This window comes from Phascolarctos cinereus, unplaced genomic scaffold, assembly GCF_003287225.1.
Source record: "Phascolarctos cinereus isolate Bilbo 61053 unplaced genomic scaffold, phaCin_HiC Scaffold_726;HRSCAF=1367, whole genome shotgun sequence".
NCBI classification, from domain to species: Eukaryota; Metazoa; Chordata; class Mammalia; order Diprotodontia; family Phascolarctidae; genus Phascolarctos; species Phascolarctos cinereus.
In genome coordinates this window covers 179,115,499-179,129,115 of record NW_027556098.1, presented here as the reverse complement: position 1 = coordinate 179,129,115, position 13,617 = coordinate 179,115,499, and the positions used below count along the sequence as shown (strand labels likewise).

At 38.5% G+C, this 13,617-nt stretch overlaps 1 protein-coding gene across 5 annotated transcripts in view; it reads right to left on the bottom strand.

The window, feature by feature from the left end:
- Positions 1 to 13,617, bottom strand: part of JHY (junctional cadherin complex regulator) — a 130,755-nt gene that overhangs the window by 112,671 nt on the left and 4,467 nt on the right. The window lies entirely within an intron of this gene.

The following is a 13,617-nucleotide window of genomic DNA, read 5'->3' as shown; positions in this document are numbered from 1 at the left end:
ACTAAAGGTAGTATATACTATACCTCTTCACACAGATAACAATATAAATAGGGAAAACAGATCACTGAATCTTAAGAGTTGGAAGGGACTTGAGAGGCCATTCCAGGGGTAGGGAACCTGCGGCCTCAAGGTCACATGTGGCCCTCTAGTGCGGCCCTTTCACTGAATCCAAACTTCACAGGATAAATCTTTTTATTATATTATTATATAATTTATTACATCCCTTAATGAAAAGATTTGTGAAGTTTGGATTCAGTGAAAGGGCCGCATTTGAGGACCTGGAGGGCCACATGTGGCCTTGAAGCCACAGGTTCCCCACTGATGAAGGCCAACCTATACCTAAACAAGACACCCCTCTACATCATGCCAAACAAGTGGTCATCCAGCCATTGCTTGAAGTCTGCTAGTGAAGGGAACCTGTAAGATAAGGCATGTAAAATGCTTTGCAAACCATAAACAGCTAAATAAATGTTATAGCTCATATTGTTATTTATTACCTCCTAACTCAGCCCATTCTACCTTTGGATAGCTCCAGTTATTATGAAATTTTTCCTTATAATACACTTAAATCTGCTTCTTTGCAACTTCTACACATTATCCCTAGTTCTGCTCTTTCTGACCAGAAAGAAAGTCTAATCTCTCTTCAAGCAATTGAAAGCAGCTAGCTTTCCCCTACCCTATCCCTTGAAAAAGGGTCTTTTCCAGGTTAAACATTCTCATTTTATTCAACTGATCATTATATTTAATGATCTCAAAGCCTTTTTCCATATTTGGTTGTTCTCATCGGACACTCTAATTTTTCAATAGCTTTCCTAAAATGTGGTTCCCCAAAATGAACACAATACTCCAGATATGATATGATCAGAGAATAGTACATCAGATCTATCATGTCCCTAGTCCTGGCCACAATATTTTTCAAAAGAATTTAAAACTGCATTAGCATTCCTGGGTGCCATATTATAATGCTGACTTGTACTGAGCTTGAAGTTCACTAAAATGCCCAGATCTTTATTCAGACAAATTGCTGCGTAGCCAAGATTCTTCTATCTACTTAAGTTTAAAAACAGTGTATTTTTCCTAATTCTTTTAGATACTAATCTAATTAGTAGCTTCCAGCAAGGGCCTGGAGGTCAGGAGACCTGGATTCTAATCCCTTCGGTTTGCCATTCTGGGAATCAGCCTCTATTCTACAGTGTATTAGAGGTCAGTCAAGAAGAAAAAGTAGGAGGAAACATCCAGAAAAAAAACTATGGAGTCTGAATGCAGATTGAAATATATTATTTTCACTTTTGCTTTTTCTTTCTCATGGTTTTTCCATTTTGTTCTGATTCTTCTTTTATACCATGACTAATGTGGAAACATTTAACAGGACTGTATATGTACAACCTATATCAGATTCCCCCTCTGTCTTGGGGAGGGGGAAGGGAAAGGAGGGAGGAAGAAAAATTTGGAACTCAAAATCCTACAAAAATGAATGCTGAAAATTACCTTTACATGTACTTGGAAAAAAGTAAAATACTATTAAATATTAATTTAAGAAAAAGAAGAAGTAGGAGGAAGTACTATAGCTCAGCTTTCCTTCGAAACTACTCAAAGATCGAGCAAGAGAATCATACTGAATAGTGACTGGGAAATCCAAAGAGAAACTACAGTGAGTCATTTGTTGAGCCCAGGAATCAGGAAAATGAGTCAGCCATCAGTTGTGTCTCTCTGAGCTATAAAGTGGGTTATAGAGCCAACATGGACCTACGGAAGGGATCTACATCTAGGTGCAGGGATAGCCTGCAATTGTGTTTTAGGTCAAGGAGAGGTTGAAGATCCAGCAGGGACTGGGTCTGATCCTTACTGTATGCCCTGCCAGGAGCAGGAATAGAAGCCAGCTAGCCACAGCTGGCTTTGTGCCTCTATCCTCACAGGTATGTTAGGGACCCATCTTGGACTAAGGTAGGGACATAAAGTTGAACTCTGAGTTTACCTGCAGCTGTGTATTAGAACAAGGAGTGGTCACCAATCCTGCTCAGATCTGGCCTGGGCTGTGTCCTGGGAAAGCGACAGGAACAGAAGTAAGCAGTAGCTATGCTGCACTGACACCAGAGTGCGGTCATAGATTCAGCCTACACACCTGAGCTGAGAGCCTGAAGTTGAGGGAGTAGGACAGGGAGTTCAGATGAAGAGAGAACCTAGAGTTTTGTTATGCTGAGCCTGCAAAACTTCCCAGATAATCAACAGGAGCTGAGGCCATCAGTAATTTATTGGAACTTCAACCAGGACAAGCCCACAGCTACGTCACTCAGATACAAACTAAGGTCAGAAGCTTCAAAAGCTGAGACCAGGAAGACAGCGATCAGATTATGTCCTAACTCAGATCACTTAGTGTACCTGAGGCACCCTTAATATCCTTGAAGCACAGAACACTCAATACACAAAGAATGCAGCAATACGGCCCTAAACAATACAAATAAGGATCAAATAAAACCCTGGCGTTCCCTCTGGAAGTGCACAAAACTTGGCCTTAAAACACAAAGTGCCAAAATGAGAAAGAAGACTGGAAAGAGTTAAAAAAAAGATTCCCATAATAAAGAGATAGTATGGTACCAGGGATATCCAAGACACAAACCAAGAAGAAGAGAGTAACTTCAAAATCTTCACAAGCAAGGCTTCAAAGAAAAACACAGCTTGGACACAAGGTCAACTTAGATTTCTTTGAAAAGCTGAAACAAAAGTTAAAAATTATTTTCTAAATGAAAAGAAAGCTAATGAACTCATACATTCTTCTCTTTTCTTTTGGACTAGGTTAATGCAAAAATCTATTTTGTATAACTATACACATTTGTAATGGATCTTGTTTTTCTTGCCTTAATTGGTAGGTAAAGAAGAGGAGGAAGAAAGGGAAGGAGAAAATTCAGAATTGAAAACAAAATAGAATTTAAAACATACATGTAATGTATTAATGTTGAAAAAATAAAAAAATGAAATGAGAGCACTAGAGAAAAGGAAAGAAAAAGAAACGGGAGTTTTGGAAGAAAGACTTGATTGGATAATTAGCAGCTTAGTATAAGAAGTCGAAACCTAATTCGTGAAAAAGACTCCCTGAAAATCAAAATGGTCCAAACAGAAGTTAACAAATCCATAAGAAACAAGAAATATTAAAACAAAGTCAAAAGATTGAAAAAAATGAAGACAATGTAAGGCATTTTGTGACAAAAATAATTTGGAAAATGGATCAAGAAGAACTCAACATCACTCTCAAGAAAACATAAAATAAAACTGCTCAAGTGTCTCAAAACCAGAGGGCAAAGTAAAGATAGAAATAATCACTGGCCACCTCCTGAAGGAAATGCCCAAAGGAAAACTCCCAGACACTATGGTCCTAGCCATAATCCACTGGCTTGAACTCATAGCAGAGAAGAGAGATGCCCTAAATCCTTGAGGGAAGATGTAGTAGTCCAGCTTTGGGAGAGAGGATCAAGACCTACCTATTGCAGTTAGAAACAGAAATTTCATTCAAAATAATTACAGAGGGGGCAGAGCGAAGATGGCATAATAGCAGAAAGAAATACAGCCAAGCTTCTCCCTACTACTTTTCCATATATATATTTAAAATGTACCAGACAAAGTTCTGATGGAGAAACCGAAGAATTGTACTAAGTTTTTTTTTCCCCCATCCAAGGTTGGCCCAGGGAGAGAGAAAGGGAGAAGTCTATTGATACTGGAGATCAATGCCTAGCTGGGAATGCCCACATGGAACATTCTAGCACAGGGGCCGAAAGAGATTGCAGATTGTGTACCAGGGCAAGAAGAGATCCCAGATATAGCACAGAAGGGCTTCACCTTGTGCAGGACGCAGGAACAGGTGCCGACAACCAGTTCTGTATTTTACTGTCCAGTTCCAGGTCATTGATCCAGGGTGGACCTGCACTTAGGGATAGTATTCTGGTTAAGGAGTTGTCATGAGCTGGGGGGGACAGAGCCAAGTTGGTGGAGTGAAAGCATTGACTTGCTTGAGCTCTCCTTCAAACCCCTCCAAATACTCATAAAAAATGGCTCCAAACAAATTCTGAAGCAGCAGAACCCACAAAAAGACAGAGTGAAACAAATTTCCAGCCCAAGACAACCTGGATGGTTAATCAGAAAGGTGTATCGCACGAGGCTGGGAGCGCAGCGTGGTGTGCAGGCCGCAGTGTGGGCACACAGGCCTCAGCAAACCTGGAGCAGGCCTCAGAGGACTGAATCTTGGGCAGCTGTGGAGGTTTCCAGACTCCTCAATCCACCAATGCCAAAGACAACTTAGAAGGTCAGTGGGAAAAGTCTGTTTCTGTCGGTGCTCAGAGAGGAAGGAAGGGTCTCAGCTCCATTCCCCAAGAGCATGGCCCTGTGGGGGGCAGCTGCTTCCCGAGCTTCCTGCCCACAGACTGAGAGGGAATCCAGTGGCTGATCAGAGAGGGATCGCAGGGATCTCTTTGCCAGTGCTGAGGCAGGAATCTCTTGCTTTGCCGGTGTTTGGATCTGGGCCACAGTGCTGGCGTGAGGAGTAGTGCTGGCTTGGTGGACCTTGTAGTGGTTGTGGAGAGGAGCCCTCCTCACAGTTACAGGACAGAAAGGAGGACTTGTAGTTGCAGGCCACGAAAGGAGTAAACACCTCGCCCCTTATCATACCACCCTGGAAGAACTGAAAATTTACAGGGCCCTACAAGTATCTCCGAAAACAGCTGTACAAACCCCCCCCGAAGCTTGGGACAGTACATTCTCCACATTGGAAGCAGATTCATACCTTAACAAAGAGTTTAAAACTCAAGTAATTGGCCGGGATCATGAGCAAGCAGCGTAAAAAGAGTCAGACTATATTATCTTACTTTGGTGAAAAAGAAGATCAAAATATACAACCAGAAGAAGACAACAAAGTCAAAGCTCCTACATCCAAAGCCTCCAAGAAAAATATGAATCAGTCCCAGGCCTTGGAAGAGCTCAAAAGGGATTGAGAAGCAAGTAAGGGAAGTAGAGGAAAAACTGAGAGTGATGCAAGAAAATCACAAAAAACAAGTCAACAGCTTGCTAAAGGAGACCCAAAAAAATACTGAAGAAAATAACACCTTAAAAAATAGCCTAACCCAAATGGCAAAAGAGGTCCAAAAAGCCAATGAGGAGAAAAATGCCCTAAAAAGCAAAATTGGCCAAATGGAAAAGGAAGTCCAAAAGCTTACTGAAGAAAATACTTCCTTAAAAATTAGAATAGAGCAATTGGAAGATAGTGACTTTATGAGAAATCAATGTACAAACAAATCCAAAAGAATGAAAAATTAGAAAACAATGTGAAATATCTCATTGGAAAAACAACTGACCTGGAAAATAGATCCAGGAGAGAGAATTTAAAAATTATTGGACTATCTGAAAGCCATGATCAAAAAAAGAGCCTAGACATCATCTTTCAAGAAATTATCAAGGAAAACTGCCCTGATATATTAGAACCAGAGGGCAAAATGAAATTGAAAGAATCCACAGATCTCCTCCTGAAAGAGATCCCTAAAGGAAAACTCCTAGGAATATTGTAGCCAAATTCCAGAGTTCCCAGGTCAAGGAGAAAATCTTACAAGCTGCCAGAAGGAAAAAGTTCAAGTACTGTGGAAACACAATCAGGATAACACAAGATTTAGCAGCTTCTACATTAAAGGACCGCAGGGCATGGAATTCAATATTCAGGAGGGCAAAGGAGATAGGATTACAACCAAGAATCACCTACCCAGCAAAACTGAGTATAATCCTTGGGGGAAAAAATGGTCATTCAGTGAAATAGAGGACTTTCAAGCATTCTTGATGAAAAGACCAGAGCTGAATAGAAAATTTGACTTTCAAATACAGGACTCAAGTGGAACATGAAGAGGTAAACAGGAAAGAGAAATCATAAAAGACTTATTAAGATTGAACTGTTTATATTCCTGCATGGAAAGATGATATTTATAACTCATGAGACCTTTGTCAGTATCAGGGTAGTTGGAGGAAAAAAATTATATGTATATGTAAATAGATAGATAGAGGGCACAGGGTGAGCTGAAGATTAAGGGGTCATATCTGGAGAATAAAATTAAGGGATGAGAGAGGATTATACGGAGAAGAAGAAAGGGAGAGAGAGAATGGGGTAAATTATCTCACAAAAAAAACCAGAAAAGTCTCTCACAGTGGAAGGGGAAATGGGGGAAGGTGAGAGGGAATGAGTGAATCTTATTCTCACAGGATTTGGCTTAAGGAGGGAATAACATACACATTCAATTGGGTATGGAAATCTGTCTTACCCTACAGGAAAACAGGGGAAGAAGGGGACAAGAGAGCAGGGGGATAACAGAGAGGAGGGCAGGTTGGGAAAGGGGGTAACCAGAAGTAAATACTTCTGAGGAGGGATAGGGTCAAAAGAAAAAATAGAATAAATGAGAGGGCAGCATAGGATTAAGGGAAATAGATTTAGTTTTTCATAACATGTCTACTATGGATGTGTTTTGCATAACTGCACATGTACAACCTATATTGAGTTGCTTGCCTTTTCAATGAGGGTGGGTGGGGAGGGAGGAAGAGAGAAAATTTGAAACCTAAAGTTTTAAAAACATGTTTAAAAAAATGTTTTCACATGCTACTGAGAAATAAGAAATATAGGAAATGGGGTACAGAAGTCTATCCTGCCCTACAGGAAAGTAGAAGGGGAAGGGAATAAGAGAAAGGGAGAGAGATAGAAGAGAGGACAGACTAGGGGAAGGGATATTCAGAATGCATGACATCTTGAGGTGGGGGGAGTGGGGAGATGGGGAGAAAATTTGGAACTCAAAAACTTGTGGAAGTGAATGTTGAAAACTAAAAATAAATAAATTTATATTTAAAAAAATTTAAAAATTAAAAAAAAAAAGAGTTGTCATGGGCTATGAAATGAGTAAGAAGCAAGTTCAGAAACGAACTGCAGCTGTGTGGCTCTGACCTCAGGAGCAGACTGGAATCTCAATACTTGCCTCCAGACCCATCTGAAACCTGAAGCAGAATAACTAGGACAGAAATCTGAGACCAAAGTGAAGACTGCAGCTCTACCACTCTGAATGAGCAGAACTATCCCCAGTTGTTTGATAGTATCTGAGTCTAGTAGTAGTCTACTGAAATTCCAATGGTGCAAGCCCACAGGTATATTGCTCAGATATACACCCAGGTCAGGCAATTACAGAACTCAGACAAGGAAAGCAATGAAGAAGGGTCTTTTTGGGAACACTGAAATCTTGCAAGTAAGTCCCTAGCCTGTTCTTGAGATCCTGGAATAATGCAATACTGAGTAACTCAAGAAAGCAGCAGCAGTACCTGAGGACACAAGATCAGCCTACATATTACCTGCAGAAATACATGGAGCCTGGCTCTAACATAGAGTCCAAAGGCAGGAAGCATGCTGGAAGAATGAAAACAAAAAATCCCACCATAAAAATCATTTATGGTGACAGGGATGCTCAAGACACAAACCCAGAAGAGAATGACTCCAAAACATCTACAAGCAAATCCTCATAAAGACAAACAAAAAACACAGTTTGGGCACAAGTTCAACTAGAATTCCTGGAAGAGATGAAGCAAGAGTTTAAAAAAGGAGTTTAAAATGTTTTTACTAATTAAATAAGAGTACTAGAGAAAAAAATGAGAACTATGAAAGTAAAAACTGGAAAGAATATTAATAGCTTGGCACAAAAGGCACAAAACTTTATCCAAGCAACAAACTCCATGAACATCAGAATGGGTCAAATAGAATATAAAGACTCCATAAGACAAGAAGAAATATTAAAATGAAATCAAAACATTGAGAAAACAGAAGAAAATATAAAGTATCTCATAGCAAAAACAACAGACCTGGAAAACAGATTGAGGAGAAATAATTTAATAATCACTGGATTGCCTGAAAGCCATGACTAAAAAAAGAACCAGATATCATATTTCAAGAAATCATAAAAGAAAACTGCTTGAATTTCTTAGAATCAAAGGGCATAATAGAAATAGAATCTACCTATCACCTCCTGAAAGAAGTCTCAAAATGAAAACTCCAAAGAACATTATAGTCAAAATCCAGAGTCTAGGTCAAAGAAAAAATGCAGCAAGCAATCATAAAGAATTCAAAAGCTAAGCAACCAGTCCATTTGCTTAAGGACTATGCAAGATTTAGCAGTCACCACAGTAATGAAATGGAAAGCCTGGAAGTCAATATTCCAGAAGACAAAAGATGTAGGCTTACTACCAAGAGTAACTTACCCAGCAAAACTGAGTACAGAGGAAAAAATAGGCCTTTAATGAAATAGGGAACTACCAAGTATTTTTGATAAAAAAAAGACCAGAGCTTCAAAGAAACACAAGCACAGTAGCCAAGGAAAATATAAAAGGGCAAACATGAGTGAGCAATCACAATGGACAAAATAAAAAGTACACAAGGAATCTAATGTGGGGAGATAATACATATGTCCCTTCATAACCTTATCATGGGCCACAGAATAAATCTAATTGGGCAGAGGGCCTTGGAGTAAATTTGTTGTGTTTTGATGATCATAAAAGAAGAATGGAAAGGAAGGAGAAGAGGAATATACCAGGGAAGAAAAAGGAAAGGAAGAATGGGGAAAACAGTCTGTCAAAATCTAGGTGCACTAGTAGAAGCCTGTACAAGCAAGAGGTGGGAAGACTGATTAACACTTGAACCTCATTCTCATCTTAACTGGTTAAAAAAGAGAAGAATATACACACACATTTGGATACAGAAATATATTTCATTCAACAAGGAAACAGGAGGGAAAGGAGAGATGGGAGAGGAAGAAATAGAATAGAGAGTAGATTAAAGGAAGGACTAATCCTAAGCAAAACAAACTCTAACTACGGAAAGTGGATTTTGAAGAGGAAATTTAAGGAAAAGAAAGGCTAAAAACCTGTGATTGGGCTGTGGGGCAGGCAAAGAGAAGAGGCAAAGGAAAGCAGAAGCAGACTGCACCAAACCAAGAACACTAGTGCTGAGCACACTACTTCTCTCTACTATCCTTTTTTTTTTTTTGGCTAGGCAATGGGGTTAAGTGACTTGCCCAGGGTCACAGAGCTAGAAAGTGTTATGTGTCTGAGGCCACATTTGAACTCAGGTCCTCCTGAATCCAGGGCCAGTGCTCTATCCACTGTGCCACTTAGCTGCCCCTATCCTTTTCTTTCCAAAGAAGGGGTGAGAAACAAAGAGCAGGAAAAGTATTCAAGATGATAATGAAGGGAAATATACAAGTGACAATCATAACTGTGAATGTGGATGAGGTGAACTCACCCATGGCACCTAGGTGGCATAGTGGAGTCAGGAAGACCTAAGCTGAGATCCAGCTTCAGACACTTACTAGCTCTGTAATCCTGGGCAAATCACTTAACCTCTGTTTACCTCAGTTTGCTCACCTGTAAAATGGAGATAATGATAGTACCTACTACCCAGGGCTGTTAAAAGGGTAGAATGAGATAATATATGTAAAGCACTTTGCAAACCTCAAAGTACTATATAAATGTTAGCTATAAATTATTAGCTATTATTATAAAATAAAAGAGAATAGCAAAATAGATCAGAAAGCAGAATCCAATAATGTGTTCTTTGTAAGAAACACTTTAAGCAGAAAGATGAACACAGCTGAAATAAGGAGCTGGCACAAAATCTATTATGCTTTAGCTAAAGTTAAAAAAAGGCAGATGTAGCAATCATGTTTAGTCAAGAGCAAGAACTGACTTAATTAAAAGAAATAAACAGTGAAACTACATTTTGCTGAAAAGTTAAATAGACAATGAATTAACATCAGTACTAAACAGATAAGCACCAAATTGCATAGAATCTAAATATTTAAAGTTACATGTGTTATAACGAGAAATACACAGTAAGACTTCAATAGTGGGGGAACCTCAATTTGCCCCTTTCAGAATTAGATAAATCTAATAAAAAAAAATAAGAAAGAAGTTAAGGACTTAAACAAAAATAAATACAAAAAATGTAAGATATATGAGAGTCTACCTACCAAGATACACATAAGAACCAAATGAATTCAACTACAAGATATTATTCATAGAATTAAAGATAGACTTGAAAAATTGGGGAGTCAGTTGTTTATTGTCAAGGTAGGCCAATTTAATAAAAGTGACAATACTATCCAAATTAATTTACTTAATCAGTGTCATACCAATAAAACTACCAAAGGATTACTTTATAGAGCTGGAAAAAGTAATAAAGCATTTCATCTGGAACAACAAAATATCAAGAATCTCAAGGGTAACAATGGAAAATAAACACACAAACCAACCAACAAACAAACCATACAATGAAAGGGGACCTAGAAATGCCAGATCTCGAACTATACTGCAAAACAGTAATCATTAAAAAGATCTGGTATTGGTTAAAAAATAGATTAGTTCAATAGAACAGATCAGTTACACAACCTACAAAAGAAAACAAACCTAGTCATCTATTGCTAGGTAAACTCAAAGACTCCATTTACTAGGATAAGAACTCACTATTCAAAAAAACAAAAACAAAAACTGCTAGGAAAACTGGAAAGCAGTGTGGCAGACACTAGGTTTGGGTCAACATGACACATCATATATAAGTTCCAAATGACTTTATATAAAATATCACATTATAAACAAATTAGAGGATCAAGAAAGAAATTTTCTCTTGGATCTATAGCTAGATAAAATGGACAATTTTTATTATATAAAGTTAAAAAGTTCTTGTACAAAAAGCCCCAATATAAGCTAATAAAACAAGAAGGTAAACATTTAAGTAGCAATTTTCTGATAAAACTATTATTTCTAACACAAACACATATGGAATAGATTCAAATTTATAAGAATAAGAGCCATATCCCAACTGATAAATATTATATAAGATAATAAGAAGATATCAACAGAGAGCTTTGTTTATTGCTGTTATTGTTTTTAAATCAATTTTTCTCTATTAATAAAACTCTATTTTCTTCTCTCCCACTTCTCTCCTAAAAAAATAAAGAACAAACCCCTTGTAACAAATAGGCACAACCAAGCAAAACAAATTCCCATACTGGCCAGTCCAAAAAATATATATCTCAATAAGTACCCTAAGTCCACCACCTGTCTAGAGGTAGGTAGCAAATTTCATCATAAGACATCTGGAATCATGTTGACCATTGTATTGATGAGTTCTTTTCAATTATGTTTCTCTTTGTAGTGTTGTTTTTATTATGTAAATTTTTCTATTGGTTTTGCTCACTTCATCTTTCAGCAGTTCATACAAGATTTCCCAGGTTTCTCTGAAATTCTTCCTCTCATCATTTCTTACAGCATACTAGTATTCCATTCCATTTATATACTATAATCTGCTCAGTCATCTCCAACTGACAAAGACCCCCATAGTTTCTAGTTATTTGTCTCTATAAAATTTTTTGTATCTATAGGTAGCCAATTTCTAAGGAAGAAATCCAAGCTATCAACAACCATATGAAAAATTCTTCAAATTACTAATAGTCAGTGAAGAGTAATTAATTCTGAGGTTCTACCTCAGACAGATTAGATTGGTAAAGTTAATTAAAAAGCTGAAAGGCTCCAGCCTCAGACACTTGACACTTACTAGCTGTGTGACCCTGAGCAGGTCACTTGACCCTGATTGCCTCACCAAAAAGCAAAAACAAAACAAAGCAAAAAAAGTTGAAAGGCTACAGGAAAGCAGGCATGTTAATGCAAATGCATTGCTGGTGTTGCCATTTTGGAAAACAATTTGGAATTATAGCCAAAAAATATGCACCAAATTGTGCATATGACCCGGTAAAACTATTACTAGGTCCTATATCCTAAAAAATTAAAGAAGAAAAGGACCTATGAATACAAAAAGATTTATGGAAGCTTTTTGTAGTGGTTAAAGACTGGAAACAACTGGAAAGTACCTATACAAATTATGGTATATGAATATAATGGAATGCTACTATATCATAAATCTGGGAAAGACTTGTATGAATTGATACAGAGTGAAACGAGTAGAACCAGGACAATTTATACAATGGTGTAAAGACAAACAACTCTGAATGACTTAAGAACTCTGATCAATGCAATGCTAAACCATGATTCCAGAGGACTAATGATCATGCTTTCTATTTACCTCTCACCTACTCACCAAGGAGGGCTAAACATGCTGGACCAAAGGCAGGTCTTATATACATAAAAAACCATAAGTGGGCTGGACTATAACATAATCATTTTTAGGCCCTGAGTTACTATTTCCACATTTGGGATTTCTTGGGTCCCATGGGAACAGTTATTGTCTCAAGTCTTGGGGGTCATGATTACTCAGAAGTACAGAACCAGAGTTCTGTGACCAGAATAGGAGTACGGTACAAGGAACAGGGATTATAAACATGGGAAGGATGGCCCTGGGAAACAGGGGGAGCTAAATCTCTCAGTGAACACCTGGTGCTGGTCCAAGCAATACACTTTGCCAGAAGGTGAGGTCATTCCAGAGTGCAAAGGATTATTGTTACGCCAAGCTTAGGGCATAGCCTGCTTTCTGGGCCTTAGCTCTGGAAAACAGGGTGTCTCAAAAATGTTTTGACATGACCAGAGGCTTAATGAATACTTGTTAGAAATATTGTAGAGCTGATTCCTACCTCACACATAGAGGCTAGAAGAGATGACTTCTAAGGTCCCTTCCAACTCTAAGAAAGGAGGCAGTGCAAACTCTAGTGAAAAGAGCACTGGCTTTAAAGTCAGAGGAACAAGGTTCAAATCCCACCTCTGGTACTACCTGTATGAGTCTGGAAAAGTCATTTCACCTTCCCTGGGCCCAAGTTTTCTCATCTGTAAGATTAAGGAGCTGGACTAAATGTCTTCTGAGGTTCCTTCTATCTTGGTTTCTATGATGCCATGATTTTGGGTCCACTATTTCTATTCAATCTTATTTCACACCCAACAAAACCCCTTGCATCAGGAAACTCTAGGTACTGTGTTCCACACAAGCCATGCTAAATTCTATCTCCATGTTTTTATTAAGGTCCTCCTCCCTCAGAGGAAATCAGAGGAAATGTCCTTTGCCTTTTTTCACAACCAAGCTCAAGATCCATCTCCAAAGAGATGGAACAAAGCCAGCCCAGCCAGCTAAGACTTGGGCAGTTTCCAATACACAAAAATGGTTCTGTGATGCCTGGAATGGTGCTCGCCTATTAAAATCTTTTTTGTTGTTGTTTTTCACTAGACAATGGGGTTTAGTGACTTGCCCAAAATCATACAAAGTGTCAAATGTCTGAGGCCAAATTTGAACTTGGGTCCTCCTGACTCCAGGGCCCGTGCTCTATCTACTATGCCACCTAGCTTCCCTCTCCTATTAAAATCTTTAACAAAACTTTTTTTTTTTTTTTGCAGAAACAGCAACTACAACCACCATTCCTCCCCCTCCCCTTCACCTAAGCCTTCCCTGATGCTTTTATAAGTGTTCTTTTCCTCTTTAAGTTGCCTTATCTATGCATGTATGTTGTGACTCCTGACCAGCAGAAGAAAAGCTCACTGGGAGAAGACATTGCATCATTTTTGTTATTTGTATCCTGAGAAAGTAGCACAGTGCCTTTCACACAATAGATACTTAACATTAGTTGA